The sequence below is a fragment of the Catharus ustulatus genome, chromosome 7 (assembly GCF_009819885.2).
Source record: "Catharus ustulatus isolate bCatUst1 chromosome 7, bCatUst1.pri.v2, whole genome shotgun sequence".
NCBI lineage: Eukaryota > Metazoa > Chordata > Aves > Passeriformes > Turdidae > Catharus > Catharus ustulatus.
In genome coordinates, this window is record NC_046227.1 from 8,358,976 (window position 1) to 8,379,240 (window position 20,265).

Genomic DNA, 20,265 nt, shown 5'->3' on the forward strand with positions numbered 1-20,265 from the left:
GGATTGGGATCTGGGCAGCATGTGGGCCCTGGGGCTTCTGCTGGAGCAGAGGGAGGTTGGTGGAATGGGGCTGTAGAAGGAGGATGCAGCAGCATCCTTGGTGCACTGGCAGTGCAAACCTTTGAGAAGCAGAGAGAGACCGTGGGTGAGGCAGTGGCTCAGGAAGCTCCAGGAATCCACAACCCCTGCTGCAGCACCATGCCTGGGGTGTGCAGGGGAGCAGGGCCCTCCCTGCAAGGGCTCTGATTGTCCCATGGCCACCCAGCCTGCTGCCCACAGGAGGGAACCCCAATGCCTGGCTCCCAGCTGGCACCTCTGTGCTCACAAGAGTAGCTGTGTTTGGAGAATGGGCAATTTGGAGAGTCACAGCTAGGAGAAATTTTAATATTTGGGGAAAGAGAGAGATGTGCTGTCTGACAAGAAATGTATCAGCACAGAAGAACATGAAACTGCAATTTTACTCTCTTGTGCAAATGGTATCCAGCAGAACTTAATATGCAATGAAGAAATCCACTTCCACTTTATCGGCCAGACTAAATCATGTTGTGCACAGGAGACTTCCTTTTGCTGTGTGCCAAGTAGTAATGATTCTGTGCAGACTCGCAGACAAGGGAAAAAAATAAGCCACATAAAAATACCATATGTGCCAGGCATTTTCTGTGTATTTCCTCAGACTTTCGAGGAGCACAGTAATAAACTATGTGCTTTTTTAAAATATGTGTATATTTTTTCCCCTTTGAAAAGCAAATTAAGTCTTACAAAGGGGAAAAAATAGTTTCCTTAGCTTCAGATAGAAGAGAATATTTCAGCTGCTCAGTTGGAGGTTTCTGCAGCTCGGACAAAAGCGAGGTCAGGACACCAGCAGTAACAAATTGAACAGCATATGGCCGGGCAGCATTGTATTCCTCCAGCAGATATGTGGGGCACGGAGCAGGAGGAGCAGTCCATTAAAAAGTGGTGCAGAGGTGATGCTGAAAGGACGTGGGAAATGGCAGGATCTGCAGGTTGGGCTGTGGTTACCTACAGGGAGCAAGCTCTGCCTTTGCAGCAGAGAGCCAGCTCCGTCCTCGATGCCTTTGTGGGGGCTGTGGGGATCTGCAAGGTCACCAGGCAGCCTGGGCTTCAGGGAAGGGGTTTTGTTGTTTCTGTTAAATGCCCTCTCCAAATGGAGGGTGGGCTGTTAGGAAGTGTGATTGAAATGCTCACCAATGTTGTAACTTCTTTCAAAAGTGCTGTGTTCTTTGGAAAAAGATGCTGTTTGTTTTTCCCAGTTGCAGATCAGAAGCTGTGTATGGAAACAGAAGAGCTTTCCCCTTCCACTTTTGGATATTTCTGGGAAAAGAGGATGTAGTTTTCAGTGAAAGGCAGGATAACCTGTCTGTTTTTTCTTTCTCTCTTCAATAAAAGAGAGTAAAAATTAGAAATTTTAATAACTTGAAGCTGAATACACACGGATGCTTTCTTCTAGGATACTTTTTATTACAATATGTTCTCAATGATTTATTGCCTTCTGAAATTTCTTGAGGAGTATTTAAGAAATCAACCTTCTTGCAAAAGACAAGAATGGGCTGCTCCTGTGAAGATTGACAAAGTGTTCTTGTGTTGTTGTGGAGATTACTTGAGGTGATGCCTCTTCTTAACAGAGGGGAGATTTTCTAGCAGTAAATAAGGGATTATGATGAGTATTGTGGTTAAAAGGAATTGTGCCTTTATCCAGAATTTTTATTGTTGCTACAAAGCTGAAAGAAGAGATTTTCCTACTATGTAATCAGGTTGTTTGGAAGAGGATGATAATGAAATAACATTTAATGGAAGCAAGTAGGGCATTAATTATGTGAAAAGCAGGTGAATTGAGATCTGTTTTCTGCAGATAACTGAGGGGACTTGAGTCACTTTTGGCCTGCAGACACACCATCATTCATATCCTTTGAATCTTTTATTTGAGAGGAGTTATAATGGACTTGGAATCTAGAGAGTGTCTTTCCCTCATTGCTGAGGCATCTGTCATGCTGTGCATGCGACTTCATGTTGTTCTGATGACATGGCAGAAGATAACAGTGCAATGCAAAGCCAAGCGTGATAAATATGACATGGCGTGTCCAAAACAATACTTGCTTTTAGTAGATCAGTTATCCTTTAAAAGCTAGTATTTAGGTTTGTCCTTAGATAATTCAATAGCTCCCATCTCTGGTAGGAACGATGTCAACCTGAGTTACTGTTTGTGCTGAGTAGCGCTCATGGGACATGATGGCATGGAAAGGATGAAAGAGCAGCAGGCTCCGGGTGCACATCCCAGAGCTGAGTACCTGGGCAGGGCAGGATCACAGGGCTGGGCAGCACAGCAGTCTGAGAAATAGTCAGACAGGATCTGTCACAGGCCAGCTGGCCTCCCTGACAGCCTCTGCCCGCCGCAGCACTTTGGGTTTTCATTTATCCTTCTGCAGAGGTCGCACATAGCGTGCCTGCGTTAAGGCAGTGAAAGAAGAAGGAAAGAAAAAGCAGCTCCCCAAAAATATGGAAAATTGTGTGAACTGGTTAAATGAGGAACTGAAATCAAATTATTAAAACCAAAAGCTGGATGTAAACCTTGCCCAGCCAGTTTGTCATGCAAACTGCATTGGTGTGACCTGACAGGGCTCCAGGGAGAAGCCAGCTCAGCCCCCTGGGAGAGACAGGGTGAGAGAGCCTGGGTGCATCCTGGACCTCCAGAGTTACTTCCTCTTCACAGAGGAATATTTTGAAAGCTGTTTATTCTTATATGTGAAAATCAGAAATCTAGGCTGGAAGAATCTAGGGTATTTGTAAGTATTTTCTCTCTTGTTCTCCCTCCCTCACCTGTACCCTTGCTGGCTTTTATATGCCCTATGCATACTGCTGTCTGTTCTTGATAGTAATTATTTTCAGTGATTCAAACCACTTATTAACTTAGTTATAAAAAAATCGCCTGTATTTCAGAGCCCCCGTTGAGGTTAGAAGAAGAAAAAGAAGGTTAAATCAGGTACTGAGCATCCATGGTGCACAGTATTAATAGCTTATTTATTACTTCACAGGCATTAAGCATTTTTATTCAGAAGTATTGAATAAGCAGAAAGTAATCTACATAGGACACGGCTAAAATGTCAGGCTGCAAATTAGTTTGTTTATGCAGCAAGCACTGAGGGTCTCAGACTTGCTCTCTGGCGTGCTGTCTGCCCTGGGTTAGAGGCGGTGAACCCGCGTTCAAATCACAGCCGTGAGCGGCCTGAACTTGGTTTTTAACCCGAGCACAGTTCACCAGGAGTTATTTCCATGTGCTGGCTGCAGGACTGAGCCCGTGCTGCTGCTCAGGGTTTCAGTGGTGCCCTGTCACCCACCCCAGAGCCGGGCACCTCCTCCTCTGCCATCTCCGCTGCCCAACCAAGGGGCTGCCCCAGCTCCCAGGTGGGGGGTATGGATACCCTGGCTTTATTTTAGCTCGTGGATCTTTAGCTACTAAAGCCTGGCTCTGTCCACAGGCTCCAGGCTGTCTTGCCAGGCTTTCTGGAGATGTCTCAGATGATTCAGGGCTGCAGCCACATAAAGGTTACTCCTGCTGTGAGAAAGGATGGTGGAGGGCTTGCACTGGGTGCACTCTCTGCGACCCTTGGTCCTTTGCCAAAGTCCATTTTGGTTTGCAGTGTTTGGAGTGTTTGCAGTTTGAGCAAGCTCGTGGAAGAGCGTTCTGTTCTCTGGGTGGCAGGGAAGCTGCTAAGGTAGCCAATCTTCCAGGCTGGCCTCTTGCTGTGCATCAGATCAGCCCTGAGATCTCTGTTTAGGCTGATGGAAATAAAGATCAATTAGTCCCTGCCATGCAGGGTACCCTGAGGAGCATCCCAGTGCCCTACAAAGCAGTCTGGACCTGCAGGTATTTCCTGTCTGCCACCAAGGAGCTATCAAAGAGTAATGACCTTGTCGCTGGCATGCAGCTGCCATGGATGCAAAGCCATGACCCAGATGTGTCTGTCCCATAATTAGTCCTCCAAACCAAGCAGCTGCTGGGCCATTGCTTTTCAACTGGCTCTCACCCTGATGTCATCCTCAGGTGGTGCTGCTTGGATCACTTCACTAAAAATTCTCTGAAGTGACACAGAAATTCAGTGCCAGCTGCAGGCAGGTCCCAAGTGCCGCAGCTTCCCCTGTGAGTGCAGATCCATCTCCCCTGCTCTTCATCCCTTGGGAAGGGAGGGCAGGGGAGCACAGGAGGAGTACATGGGGATCTCACGTACCTGAGAGATTTCCTCACTGTAGGGTTTTGATTGTTGGTAGTGCAGCCCTATTCTAAAGGGACCTTATCCCTCAAAAAAAAAAAAAAAAAAAAAAACCAAAACCAACCCAAAACAAACACCAAAGTATTTTTCTCTTTTTCCCTCTGAATCTTATGACTGCATTGCAGATTGCTGAAAGAAGGGTTGAGAAAATCAATCTTCATTTGGGAAGGGCTTTTTCTCCTAGCATGCCTTCTCCACAGAATCTCCCTTTCCAGATTCTTCATTGCTTGCCAGGAGCAGTAGCCACAAATCCAATATTGAATGGGAGCAAGGAAGGCCATAGCAGGGGAAAGTTGTAATTGAAGAAATAGAACAGCATGGTTTTCCTTTTGCTTGGTTTTTTTTTTCTTCTCCTTAGATAAACTCCCTTTCATATAACCTATAGGCCTCCAAAAAGAAACACTTTTTTCCCATTGGCATTTGGCTTTACTAAAGTTTGCCCTAAAAAGTATAGAAGAACAAAAGAAGCCTGGTTCCTCACTGCTAAACATGTTTGCCCAGCCTCAGAGCTTTTCTAATAATTCTGTTTCTTAGCACTAGACATCATAGCAACTATTCTGCAGTGTTCAGTGCTGCAGTGGGTTGGTTTTTTGTTTGTTTCTGAGTGACTTCCAGGCATCTGAGGATACCACACTGGATTAAGGCAAGCAAGATGCTTTTAACCTCCATGCACAGATCAAAAAAAGCAGGCTGCTCTAAATGAGCTACATGTAAATGCAAGGACTGATATGAATGGAAAGCCTGGCTTCTTCAGCTGACTTGAGTTGAAAAATACCATTTAAGGGACTCAGAAAAATTTCTTGTCCTCTTGGACAACACCCAGCTGAATGGGAGGTGCAAGGGAAAAAAAGGCAGGCTAAATTCTGTGTTAAAACATAGCACTCTTTCCATCCTCTCTGTTCCTCTTTTCTTTTTAGTGCTGATAAGTATTTTCCCCTGCTTATCATCACATCAGTCGACAGCTTTGTGTGGTGTGACAGCACGTAATTCAAGGAAGCAAGCAGCATTCTTTAAAGCTGTGTATTTTCCCAGATTCAACATTGCTGTGCCAGACAGCGGGTCTGCACCTTCTGCTGCTCTAATGAGCTTTGAGAGGACCAGGCAGACAGAACAGTGTCGCTCTCCACCTGAATCCTCTCCATGTCATTTGCCAGATCTGCGTTTGTGAGAGCCCAGTGTCCAGGAGAGCTCTCCATCATGAGATCTAAGAGGGTGGGTGTTAATAAAAATGAAGTGGTTTCAAAATTTAAAAAAAAGAGGAAAAAAAAAAACCCTGCTTCTGGCCAAGTTGCACTCAAGGTATGTGCCACAGGGATGATGCAGGAGGTTTGCAGTGAGTCGTCAGATGATTTGAGAACTGCAGTTCTAGACTAAAAATAAATAAATTTCTCCACTTTATACCTAGGGCAAATAATTTCACATCTTCTCCTGTTAGTAAATATGGTAATATCTGAAGAATTAAGAACTGATGGTAGGAGCATATGAAATAGAAGGTTATGGGAGGTTAAAGAAGTGTTTTAGAGTCCCACCTCCCGGGTTAATTTTCCTCTCACAAAAAATCTGATTGCCTTTCAAACAAGCCCGTTCAGATGTGTTTGCTGATCCCTATCTGGTGGGCTCACATCCTGTAATAGACCCTTCCCAGTGCCTGTGCTCCATCTCCTGGCAGCCACTGCCCTCCTCTCCTGCTGCTTTTAAAGGACAGCCAAAGTGTTTCAGGGGCTGAAACCCCCATCTCGCTCTCAGCTGGCTGATTTCCTTTGCCTTGTGACTCTTAATCAATTAGGAAAAGGTTAATTCTGCACCTTCCTGTACTTACTCTCCAGTATTATTCAGACCATGGTTATTTTGCCTTTCCTTTCCTCTGTCTCTCCTGTAAGACTGGCTTTTTAGGATTAGTCCATTTCTGATCTCGACATCTTTGTTGCCTCGCACATCTCTATTTAACAGCATATTGCCAGTGTCACTTCGTGTGAAATCCATGTAATTATTTTTTAGGTTTGAAAGGTTTCTGCTTTTAAAGGGCAAACAACACTTTTCAGCAGTCTTTCCAGGTGCATTAAGACACGTGGGAATTTCCAAACACGGTGGGAGGAGAAGTTTCACCATCAGCAGTGTCTAGAAGTGCTAGCTGGTGTCCCTTGACACTTTCTTTGTGCAAGGTGATGGTTGTCTGCAGAGGCTTTTCAGCAGCTAATTTTAAGAGCATCTTAAACAAATCTCTCCTTTAGTTGCAAAGGGAGTATACCAGGTAGGGACAAAATGTCTGCAATCTATTGTGTGTGTCCTTCTAGAAAAATTCAAGGTGAGAAAACAAAGTTTGAGGGAATGTCAAAGCCTTTTTCAAAACATTTATTTCTGGATGCAGGGTTTTCTTTCCTCATTACAATATTAACCAAATTCAGCATGATGTCACGAGTTGACCAGATCAGTCTTAGGTGTTTGCTGCTCCCAAATCCTGCTGGGTGTGGGACCAGAGGTTTCTCACAGCAGGGTGGGTCTAAGCCTGGTGAGGGTTAGTGCTGTGTAACACTGTTGGTTTTGCTGCTTCACCTTGCTATGATTGACATATTTTGATATGCCCCAGGAAAAAATTTCATCTAGAAACACTAAACACCTACATAGAGCAACCAAAGGTGTGGGGACATGGGAGGGCAGGTCAAACCAGTGAGAGAACCATATCTAGTACTTGTGGGGGCTTTGGGGAGTCCAGTAACTCGTGGGAGGTGATGCTGTTCCCAGTGATGTGGGTGAATCTGAAGATGTGGAAGCTGTGTAACACAGAGTGCCTGTGTAGTATATGATATGCAAATGCATTCTGCATCCATTAGAGCAACCTTTAATAATCTGCTGTGCAGAGCACACAGCTCTCCCCCAGGCCCTGGAGCTCACAAGGGTGAGATAAGGACGTGGTCAAGAGGTTCCTTCATTCTCTGTCTATTTTTGATAGGAGAGGGTTGGAAGTACTTCAGCTGTGCTGCTGAACTCCTGGTTTTGAGCTTAGTGTTTCTTAGTATTCTGGCTTTTTTCTTACTTTTTCCAAGTACTAATTATGGCAACATCAATGTGCACCAACTTTAATACCAAGCAAACATGTACAGGTTGTGATGACCTGGGAGAAAGAGGGAGGGAAGACGAGGTCCCCCTTGCTCTTGCTGCACAAAGCAGGGTGGGCCATCCAGAGCAGCATTTGCCCACCCCAAAGTGCCCAGGCTGCCCTTCCCCAGTGCTGATCCACGGGCACTGATGGAAGAGGGCTGCAGGTGGCTGCTGGAAGGCAGCAGCAGCTCGTGTTCTTCAGGGCAGCCCTGCTGAGGGACACAGCACGCTGAGGACACAGCCTTGCTCTGCTATTGCCTGAAACCAGGGGTGAGGAGCTGGGCTGGCTGGACCTTTGGTGGGGCCCTGTGTTCCTTGTGTAACCCCTGGCACAGCAGCTGTGGCTGCCTCAGCAGGTGATGTGTGTTGGGGTGAAGAATTTCAGCTCCCTGAGGGAAAAATTACACTGATCACTTGTAGCCAGTCTTTTAAGAGGCACTTGGTAGAGCAAATGCATTTAAAAATAATATTCTTGAAACAACAGCACTGTAGATGTCGTATTCTTGTCCTCCAAGGATGATTTTCCTCCCAGCTTTAAGGGGAGCAGGGCCAACCCACCAGGCTGTCCTGCAGCCGTGGCTCCAGCCCCACGTGCTCTCTGCACAGCATGTCCCTAGTGTCACCCACCTTCTTCTGAAATTACTTTTTCACTTTTAGCCATGGGAATTTTTTGTGACCTTCAGGCTTCCACCCCAGCACGAGACTTGTCAGCTCCTGGGACATGGGCTGTGGACAACTCCAAGCTGAAAGGCTGCCCACTTATCTTTTGATCTTGTGCCAGGCTATCCTTGCCAGCTGCACAGGCAAACCAGGTGATGGCTGGGGTTTGCAGGTCCCTTCTTGGGGAGCAGACTCGGTAGGAGTGCTCTTACAGAAGCCTAAAGGCAAGGGGACAAAACCAACCTCCAGGGGAGTTAGTTTACGAATGTTATTTCCAACCACCTTCATTGTTTTCTCACACTCTTCATGCTGCTTGTGGCTTTAATGCTGCCTGCCTGCAGGCTCAGGGGGAATTGCCCAGGGGAGAAAGGAAGGCAAAAAGAGGAGACTGGAGACTTTGGGGATGGAGGGGACAGGGCTCTGTGTGTGCCAAGTATGGAGAAGCACTGCAGGTAAGCACACTGCCCATTCCTCTGCCGGGTTCCTCTGCAGCAGCCCTGCAGTGAGTCCCTGTGCTGTTTGTAACATCAGGGGGGCTCTGTCACTGTGACAGCTCCCCGAATTGCTGGGGCAGGCTGGTCCCCTCCAGCCCTCAGCCCAACTGGGGCTCCCAGCAGGGCTGTGCTGTGCAGAACAGCTGCTGCAGACGGGGCACCCTCGGCACCAGCCCTGGCTCCTAATGAGCTTGGTGCTGTTCCATTAATGAGTGAGTGCCTGGGATTTCATTTTCTCCCCTGCACTGGCTTTCCAGACCCCTCCTTGAGAAAGCAGACCGAATTCAGACAAAAGCGATGGTTTTCTAGATTAAATTAATCCCATCTTCTTCTTTTTTGGTTTCCTTTAAACCAGAGCAGAAGGCATCAAAATGGACACTTTTTGCATATACAGTGCCACTGCACTATTTTCCCCTGTGGACTAACATAAACATGTCTCTAAAAGTCATGGCTATTCCTGATTGAGTATTATCACATATTTCTGGTGAGAATTTGGATTTTCAGGAAGGGGGTGTTTATGCACCCAAAACCTAAAAAATTGCACACGAACCCCACCACCTGAACCACGTGTGCTTCTTCAAATAGATTTTCCACAGATTTCTGCAAGGTCTGTTTTGAAGGGAGCAGTAGCCAGAGACTGCTTTCATGCCCCACAAATGTCAGGAAATCAATTTAGGGCAGCAAAATTTGGAAAGTGGGGAGGCTTTCCTTCCCAGCCCTGCAGAGGGGCGAGCGCACTGCTGAGCTGGGCTGCAGAGCAAGGGCTCGACCTGCAGTCCCAGGGAGCCTGGGGTCTGATGGGATTAGCCTGCTTATCTGCTTTTCTGGCTTTCAGTTAGGATTTAGTTAAGAATTTCCTGCATCTGCATCAGCAAGAAGAAATGGCTGTTCCCAGGATTGGGAAAGGTCAGCAATAGGCCAAATATATTTAAGCACGGAGTTGGAGAATTTTAAGGTGTTGGAAATGCATAGGCTGGAGCCAACTCCTAAAAGTAGGTCCTTGGCATAAGGAAAGAAGAAGCTTCCAGCAAGGGCTGCCTTGCTGTGTCTCTCTGCATTTGCAAGCAGCAGGAGATGTTCCCACTCCATTTTCTGCTGGTTGTTTGTCCCTCCACACCAAACCTGCAGCAAAGCTCCCTGGGGCTCGGGTGCTCTTTGGGTTTTTGGCATCTGGGAGGCTGTCCTCCGTGTGCTGCAAAGCCCAGGGCCCTGACTTCTCCCACCCCATCTGTGCTTTGCCCACCAGCCAGCATCTGGTAGGTGCTTGCTTTGAAGTGTTGCTCCTCTGCAGGCAGAAAAAGCCCCCTCAGATTAATGGTCTGCCTAAAAGCTGGAGAGAGAAAAAAAAAGAAAAAAAAAAAAGAGAAATAATTTTAAGTGTCACATTAAAATGCCACTCCACATCTGAAAGGATCCATTAAAACTTTTATAGAGATTTTTACATTTGTTTCCCCTCTTTTACATTTTGTTCTGATTCAGGCACTTCTCTCTTACAATTCTCCTATGTAATAAACATTTTCGTCTCAGTTGGCTCCACTCTAAGAAGGACTATTTCTGGTGCAGAGGAAAACGTGGCACTTTTGATAGAATGGAGTTTTTCTTTCCAAAATCACAATTTGCAGGGATCCAGCCAGGGCAGGAGCCTTGGGCTAGCCCCCTGGAGGTGTTCCTGCACAATCTTTCTTTAAAATGCTGCATTTTTAAAGGGATTTGGAGAACGCACCTAGGCTTCACCCTCTGGTTCATATAGGCTGGGGACGTGCTCAGATCCCATCTCACAGCCCAAGGCAGCACGTTGTGCCACATTTTGCCCTTTCCTTGCCTTGCCTTTTCCTCCTTCTCCTGTGTCCATGACATTGCAGATCCTGCCTGATGAAATCCCACACTCGCTGCTTACCTGTGCTTCCTGACTGAGGTTTGACAGTGTATTATTTAATCTTTTGTCTTGTCTCCAGTTCTCTTACATAGATACGTATTTGAAAGTTAAATGCTTGAAACAAAGCATCTGGATGCGCTGGGAATGGAGTGGGCACCCCAGCAGGCATTTCTCAGGAGAAATAAGGGTTTAACCCCAGCATTGCCAAGCTCCTTGCAGGGCTGCCCTTCTCTCTGTACTGCCTTGTCACTGCACCTGCTGCCTGGGCTTTCCTGCCCTTCCTCTGCCTGCCTGGCATCAGCACACACAAGCCTTGCAAACCGAGGGCAGACTTCAGGAATGCAAATAATGTTCCCTGTGCATCCAAACCATGTCTCTAAAAACCTTTTCGTCTTGTTCCTTGTTGCCCTGGAGGACAGTTACTTCAAAGAGCAGCCCTGTTGCCTGGTATTTCAGTTTATCTCATTACCATTGTGTTTGCCAAGCCAGCCAGCTTTGCCAAAAACAGAATCAAGGTTGTTGGCAGTGCTGGCTGGCTCGCAGCTTCACCCTCTCTGCTGGCAGAGATGCTAATTTCCCCTTGATTGCAAACCCTGCATTCATCTTTTGTGAATAAGCCGTGCCTACAGTCACGGCATAATGGCTTTAAAAACCTGGGCTCGAGCCTGTGGGCCCCTCTGCTCGGGCTGTCCAAGGCAGGGCTAATGGATGCTGTTAGATTATTTACTTGCCACTTTTTTGGCCCAGGGCAGCAGCTGGCTGGCACCCACAGCTGGCAGAGGGCAGGCAGGAGCAGCACAGTGGAGAGCTGCTTGGCAGGCAGAGCACCCAGGGGAGGGGCTGGGGGAGGCACAGCACTGTGGAGGGATGGAGGGATGGGTGGGGGAATGGATGGATGAAGGGATGGATGGAGGGATGGATGGATGGATGGATGATGAATGAACAGATGGAGGGATGATGGGTAGATGAATGGATGATGGGTGGAGGGATGGAGGGATGGATAAGTGGATGGATGGATGGATGATGTATGATGGATGGATGGATGGATGATGGAGGGATGAATGGATGGATAAGTGGATGGATGGATGGATGATGGATGGACAGATAGAGGGATGATGGGTGGAGGGAAGGATGCATGATGGATGGATGGTGGATGGATGATGGGTGGATAATGCATGGATGGATGAATGAATGGATGGAGGTAAGGATGGACAGATGGAGGGATGGATGGATGGATGGATGATGTATGATGGATGGATGGATGATGGAGGGATGGATGGAGGGATGAATGGATGGATAAGTGGATGATGGATGGATGGATGATGTATGATGGATGGATGATGTATGATTGATGGATGGAGGCATGAATGGATGGATGGATGAATGAGTGGATGGATGGATGGACACAGTGGGTGGGTGCAGGGATGCACCCACCACTCAAAAATAATTTGTCACAGCAGGGGCTGGTCACAAGAGTAGAGGTGAGAGCTGACAGCTTCTGGCTCTAGGGGTTTTCCCTGGGCTTCAGGAAGACTAGAACAGCCTCAGGATACCCTCAGGATGGTTTTAATACAATCTGATTTCCCTCTTGTCGTCTTGAGTTGATTGCAACAAACTGTGTGTAAATTTTTTAAAAGTCTCCGGTGCAAAATGCTGAGCTGGCAATAGCGTAGCACAACCTGAGCAGTTTGTGCTCATGCTGACTTGGGTTGGCATTGCCAACGTGATCAGCACGCTTTGGGTTGCTGCTGGGGATTGTTTTATCATTTTTAACATCCCTAAATTGAAATACACCTCAAAAAAAAAAAAAAAAAAGAAATTATCAAATCCTGGATCTATTAACCAGGGGTGAGCAGCATCTGCAGGGGTGAATGAGTTGGGGTGGACAGTCACATCCCTGGGCTCTTCATTCCTGTTTAGGATAGACCTGCCCCAAGCAGGTTGTCACTAAGCAACAAGTGATGCTTGCTGCAGCCAATATTGCCAATATTGCCCTGTTAAAGGTACATTTGCAAGGAGCAATGTGCTGTGTGCATGACATTAATTTGCAGATGTATGGATTTGTATTAGTGGCAATAAACTGGCAATGCTTCAGTGTGGTGTTAAAATGGAGTACAATGTGGCATGAAGATATTGTGCAGCAAAAGCATTAAGCCCTCCCCTTTACTTAATTGGAACTTAAAGCTGGGATATCTTACTCACCAAAATAAATTAACAGTAAATCAGGTTACAGAATAAATTAACAAATTAAATTGGGTTAGTTGGAAAGTTTAAAAAGGAGGAGCATCTGTGAGTTGCTTGCCTTACAAGTACAGTTACAAAGTCTTGAGCTGGAAGGGAAGGCTCACACAGAAACATGTAAATGTCCCAGTGCTGCTCTGATTTCCAGTCTTTATCAGCAAAAGAGTGGAGCTGCTCTAACCATGAATTAAAACTCAGTCATGGTATAACACAAACCAAAGTCAAAGCACCGGCATCAAGGCTTTTGGCTGCTTCTGGTTTTGTGAATAGCTGCCAGAGATTTGCAGAGGATAGGGCTCCTTTCACAGGCCATCACAAACTCCCTTTTTCATTTTCTTAAGCTTCTTTTCCTTCACTTGCCTTGCTCCACCAGCCAGCACCTCACTTTATCGTGTGCCTGCAGAAGATGCTCCCAGCCCTTGCTTGCTCCCCAGGGATGCTCCCTGGTCCCACCTGTGGATGCAGAGGCTCTCCCCACCCCATGACTTTGGCCTGGGCTGAGGTGCTGCTGGCTCTCAGGATGTCCAGGAGGGACTGGCCTGATGGTCTTGCCATTCTACAGAACTTCCCTGTGCTCCTTCACTCACCCTGGGCTCACTCTGCTGCCGTGGCAAGGCTGAGGAAACTCTTGTCTGATGGCAGCAGTGAGAAGGGGAACCGTGGCGAGGTATTTTAACTGTATTACTTTCAGGTGCTTGCCACATCTTTTCTAATTAAAATAAAATCATCTTAGGACTCCTGAAATGAATACTTGGTATAATAGATTCAGAAAGTGATGAAAATGTTTTCATTAAATAGTGAGAGAGGAAGAGAGACCCTGCAAGGCATAGCATTTTATCTCAACTCTCTAATAACATTAATAAACTCTTTAATCTTTGTCACGTTTATGACTTAATGGCAATCCTTAAAGACATGACAGACAAGTTAGAGCTGCCAGGTTCCTTTAACCTGTAAGCATTCATATTCTTCGCAGGGTTTTGATTAAGTGGAAAATTCCTCTGCAACGGGCTTATTCTCCTTGCAAATCTGTGCTCTGCAGTTGTGTGAGTGGCAGAGGATGCCCAGCTGGGACCTGGTCGTGCTGTGGGATGGGGCTGTCACCTCCCTGCTCCACAGCCAGGGCCCAGGTGAGTGCTGGGGGTGCTCAGTGCCAGCCCTGCTGTGACCAGCCCTGGCTGCTCCCCTTCTCCCTCCTGGGTACTGACCTGGCCCTGCTGATGGGCTTGGGTCACCTGGGGGGCTCTGACTCTCCTCTCCATGAAAACCAGCTCTGTGGTGTGTTCCCCACTCCCCCTGGGCTACACAGCACTGAGCATCCCTGCCCCTGTGCCTTTGCTCACACAGTGGCAGTCTGTGGTTTCAGACAAGTGGTATTTGCTAAGAAACAGCATTAGGAGAATGTCATTTGGTTGCAAGGTCAACACTCCACAGTTGTGGATGCTGAGAGCTGCCAAGCCCAGACTTCACTCTGCCCCAGTGTGCCATTATATGTGTGTGGTCCAAAGTAGCAGATATCCAGGGGGAAAACAGTATGGATCATATAATTATGGAGCTGCACAACAAGACAGGCACAGCTGGGGGCTGACTCTAGCCTTGGGATTTTCTTTTTTATTTTCCCCAGCAATCTGGCATTTTCTAGCCATCAAGTTCTTGACTATAAAAGCTAATTAATATTCCTTTAATGTAAGGTTTTCGCATTCAATCTCCTTTATTTTGTTTTGTTTTGTTAATGTTACATGAAAGTGCAGCCTTTTTTCCTCTATTGCTGGGGCTTGGACCCAGAATATCCATTTTGGCAGCTGCTCCCAGCTGGAAGCAGAGGGGTGCTCCACTGGTGGGGTGAGTGCACAAAGGGGTCGTCAGGGGCAGCTTGGTCTCTCCTGGGGACCCTGCACTGCAGTGCCCAAACCCAGAGAGCTCCACACAGGACAGGTGTTACTTCATCCACACTTGGCTCCCTGGTATCTGCTGCACACACAAGTACCAGCTTGGTAAAATAACTCTTGTAAACGATAAACTGAAGCCTCTTTGGCTGTTTCTCAGCCACATGCCAGCAATAAAATGAAGGATCACTATTAACCCCCTCTTTTATTTGTGTAATTTTGATGCTGTCAGAAAAAAGACAATACTCATGTAGCATAAGGAGAATTTTTAAATAGAAGCATTACATTTTAAAACCCTAATAAAGATAAAAGCAAAATAAACACTGAAATTTGGACTTAGAGAATGAGAGAAGAAAGATTAGGCTGTGCTGGTGAAGTAATGAAGGTAGTGGCTGGTAACAATTTTTAATAGCACATTAATGCTGAATTACTTTGGAATTTCTGCAGGAGTCGAGATGACATCCACATAAACACCAAATGAATTCCAAATGATTGGTATTATCATAAAGAGCACCAAATGAATTAATAATGATGGAACACTTAAACTAAAACGTTATCTTCTCTAATCTGTTTTCTCTTTTACGCACTGCGCAATTCATTTTTAGCCAACTATGACCCTTTCTTTCACTTGTCTTTTAATTTAAAAACATATATATATTTATTTTTGCATGGGTGTTCTGCTCCTGCACTGTTTCAAGTGTGACTTGGACTAGTCCATCTTCACAACTGTTTTGTGTTGGCCTCAGAAAATTTAACGATGGATGGGAAGACATCTGGACACAAGACTTATCGCTGGGAAAATGACTATGACTAATAAGAACAATAATAATAATGATTCCCTCTTGATGGTCCCACATGTGCACAGACCTCAGGGCACCCTTAACAGCGTTTAATAAGCTAAATGGCTCACTTTACAGCAAGGCAATATGTCTCCCCCTCCCAGGGAGAAGCCCAACAGGGAGAGGGAGCCTGAGCTCGCCGTCTGTGTAGATGAGCCAGAGATCAGTGAACTGGAGGCTTTGGGGGTGGTTTTGGGTGTCCCAGGGAGCAGCTGAGCCCCAGCACTGCTGCTACACACGTGTGTGGCTTTTTGGGGTCCCCTGTCTCACAGAACTCCTTGTCACAGCCTGGGCAGGGGACACGGGCACAGCATCGCTGCCTGCGGGCAGTGCTGGCCCTGGTCACTCCCCACGGCCAGGCTGGGTGTGCACCCTGACATATTAGCAGTCAAATGACATTTAGAGAGCACAAGTCTCACTCTCTCCTGCAGGCCAAGTAAATATCATTAGTAATGATATTAAATCTCAAATTGTGCTGCTGCACTATGGCAACCACTAAGCAATTTGCTATTGCAGCTTGTTCCTAACAATTACTTTCATAGACTTTATTTCTTGGAAAACTATTACTGACCATAATCCTCTACATGGCATGCCATGAAAAGAACTAACAATAATAATAATAAATTAATTTAAAAAGAAAGTCAACCCAGCTTTCAGAGTGAGGCTGTAATGCTGCCATGAGGCTGGCATGGCAGGTTTTGGATTTGTTAGGAAGCTGCACAGGGAGCTCAGCAGGGCTCAGCTCTTCTGCCCTGTTATTCTTTGTGGCTTTGACACAGCACGTGCTGCAGGGCAGTCAGCTGGCTCTTCTCTACAGTATCCATCATCAAATATAATTTTATTCTTCCATATAAAATCACATTTTTGTATGTGCATGTGTATTTATCACGTGCATGAGTACACAGCACATCCACGCGTGTATATGAGCGTGTGTTCAGTGTACATGTGTGTATGCACACACACAGGTGCATGTATGTGTCCACATATGCATTTATACATCCCAACCTGTCTGTGTCTGTGTACACACACACACACAGAGCCCCCAGCTCTTGGCTGCTCCTCCCTGCAGCACTGCTGGCTGGGCTGTGGCACTGCCAGGGCCGCCGGCCCACACACGTGCTGCGCTTCTGTGACAGAAGCAACATATAATTATATTACAAATTAACTTGCAAATGCTGGTGGTGATGTACTCCACGGGAAAAAAAAATAAAATCATCGGTTTCATCTCCTCTCGTGGCTTGTAGCTGGTCCCTCCAGCACGGTCTGCATCTGTCAGGATCCATGCCCTGGGAGCACTAATCATTTTTATTAACCATTAAACAAGAAGATCCTTTTTATTTGAAAATGTAAAACATGCAGGAAGCACTATGTATAGCTGCTAATTCAGGTCACATTACACGGCTCTCGCTCACCTCTGTGCTCATCCCTGCTCTGCTGAAAGCTGTGCTGTGAAACCCGCGCTGCTGTCGGGGCTAGGGGCTGATTTCAGATGGGGGGATGATGCTGCATTTACAGGATCTTACCCTGAATAATTACACCACTTCTCCTAGTGACCCAGTGCAAACCAAGCCCCTTTCAAAGCTTCTCTCATGGCAAGTTTATGAGGCATTACTACATTTTCCTAACATTTTTCACCTTCTGGTGGCAGTGGCTGCACCGTGGCTCCCACAGCCCATGGAAAACCCAAGGGGAGAGGGACTGACCCAAGGCTCCTCCCTGGGTGTCCGTGCTCCCTGGACTGGGTGGAATTGACCTCCTGTTTTATTGACAAAGTGCCACCTCGTTAGCATTATAGAGCAGATTCCTCACATGCTTTTTTTTTTAAAATTCTGCAGCTTGGCTGCTGCTGTGTGAGACTGCGGAATATTTTACTGCCTTGTGGCTCGCATTCAATACGGCAAATAAAGAAAAAAAAGAAAAAGGAAAAGTTGACAAAAATCTTGCCTGTTATTTTTTTCCCCCTTTTTACGTGCATCTCTGTTTTTAACAGCCCTCCTGCTGTGACAAAACTGTTAATTAAACTGAAACTAAAATAAATTAAGGCCACCTAATATGACAAGCATTTGGAAGCAAAGCATCAGCCCAAAGGCTGGCAGGGTAGGAGCTGCTGTGCCTGTTCCTCCTGTCCCCCTGCCCCACCTGCTTGCAGGTGCCAGCAGAGGCTGCACTGCCAGGGTGCAGCATCCCAGATCCTGTGTGTGTGTGGTAAAAAAAAAAAGATTTTTGGCTTCCATGTGAGACAGAGCATATTGTAAGAGGCTTCATCAGCCAGGCTGTGGCCCATTGAGACCAGAAATACAGATGAAATGTTAATATTATTTATATTATTTTTAATAATAGTTTTAAATTACTTTAAAAACTTAATGTGTTTCTCCATCTCCCTTCAAGTTCAGCTGAGGTTGTTGATTATTCTGGAAAAGCCCCACCAACAGTGCTAGACACCCTCAGCTTGCCTTACAAACCTGTGGGGGCTGTAGACGCCTTGCAAGCAGAGCTGCAGCCTGGCCACGCACCCATAAATTAAAGAAAGGGCCAGGCTGGCCGAGGCACAGCACCAGCTTTGATGTGCAGTAATGAACCTGGCTTTTAATTCGGGGCTGTAACTTCCATGCCGACGCAGGAGCGGGAGCTGGGAGAAGCTGCATGCATAATCAGGGGTGAAAGCAAGGATGCGGCGTGCGATGTGTCTGATGTCGGATGAGAGGGAAGATAGCCTTTAATCATTTTGTTTTCAAAGAAGCTTTAGAGAGCTCTTTGAAGATGAGGCTTTTTTTGAGGGCTGCTTCTGGAAAATAGGAGGCGGCGATAGACGGCACCCGCGTCCCCCTGCCCGCTGGGTTACCCTGGGCATGGGACACTCCTGGGCATCCCTGCCCAACACAGCTGGCACAGAGAACCTCTGCAGAACCACAGCTGCCTGTGCTGGTGGAGCAGGAACTGCCCCAATGGCTCTGCTGTTGAGGTGATCCCTGTTCCTCAGTGTGCAGTTGGAATAGGGTGTCCGGCATCCCTTCGTTAATTATAATATTTTTGTAATGGTAATGTTCTGTAAGGCATGTCTTATTATCTCTGGATGAAAGGGACTGATAATGAACATCTGACCAGACTTTAAGGAGAAGATGGTGAGGAGTGGGGGCTGTGCCTGTCCTGTAATGCAGCACTGGGGAGAGGTGAGGTCAGTCAGGCGAGTTCCTTACGGCCTGGGATCCAGCCCAGCATCCAAAAGGAAGGTGTTGGGCACTATCTGACCACCCCAGGCTGGGGAGGTGAGGGGCTCTGCTAATAGCACACCTGGCTTTATTTTGAGGACTGAGGTCAGGATGCCGTTGTGATAAATGCATCACATATGAAATAAAGACACGGTTTTGTGCTCCAGAAATGTGACAGGCTGCTCCTCAGGGAATGGGTGTGCCAACAGTCCTATTTTTACCTCTTAATTTTACCTTTTGTGGCTTGTGGTAAACAAATAGATAGGCCAGCAAGTGACTGCAGGCTGTTGGGCCATTTGTGTTGCCCCAAAGCCATCACACTGAGTGTGGAATACTGGTCTTTTCAGTGGTTTTTGCACATTTGGTCATTTAGTGTGGTTTTTAAAGTAGGTGAGTGTTGGTAGTTGAGGCTATTTACAGTTGCCATAGTGCTATGCAAAAACAGGCAATCAAACAGCCCAAAGAGAGGAATTACTGCCCTGCCCAAGGGCTGAGTCCATCTCCATGGGCATCACAAGGGACCTCGCTGGTGCTGCTGAAGCTGCACTGAGAAGAGAACAAACAGCAACACTTTGTCACCCCTCTGTGTGACTGCAGGTGGAGGAGCTGGGCTCTGCTTTGTGCATGGCACATTGGCCATGGCCTTACGTGCCCAGCCCACCTCCCTGCACCTTGTTAAACTGCACAGACATTGCCATGCTCGAGTTCTGGCCAGCACAGGGATCTAACAAACACGCATTTTCCTTCAGAAAAGGCAAAATCCACAAATCCTCCAAATTTGCTGTATTTTGTACAGCTACTGCAAATGTCTTTGGTAGAAATGTCCGTTCCTGTATGAACTACCCCAAGACATGGTTCCTGTCAGACTGTGTGCCCATGCTGGAATGTTGAAGGTTAAGTTTGGAAGACCCAAAGAGGTGGGACCTGCTGCCTGGGTGTTAAAACAAAAATCCCTTTCCCCTCTCTGCCCTCCTGTCTGCAGCAGGTATTTAAACACTGGCCTTGCTGGGGAGGTGTGAGGCTTTGTGACATGCCCTGCAGCTGGGGATGCTGCTAATGACACCTGGCAAATGCAGGCTGTTTGGGGATTAAATGTGCCACTGCTCAGTAAACGCCAGGCTCATCATCTTGGGAAGTTTGGAGACAGTGTGTTTCACTCCTGTTTTCACTCCTAAACGATGCTGTGCTATTTTTGTCCAGACCAAACCTTGCCTTTTAAAATTAGGTTTATTGCTATAGCTCCATGGCAGTGTGTATGTGCCAACATTTGATTTTTGTGTCTAATGTAAGTGACCAAAATAAACAATCCAGACCTGATAGTCCCAGTGGGGGGAGTGACATTTGGAATGGGCTCAAAATACACGGTTTTGGCACTTGTTAGACTCCAGCTCTTTGCTCAGGAAGCACAAAGCACGGGAGGGTGTCTGCAGGGTAGAGCCACGTTTGCCTGCTCCAGCCCCATCCTCACCCTGCTCCGCAGAGGAGCTCGCTGCCACCACTGTCAGGTGGAGGGGGCTGAGCAGGGACATTGTAATGCCACCGGGGCATGAAATTCTAGAGTTGCACAGTCTCCCTGGAGGGGATCTTGTGCCACCAAACCTGTGCAGTGCCTGGCCTGCGCTCCTTGTCACACCACCCTGGCGTGGGACACAAAGCCAGCAAGGACTGGGACAGAGGA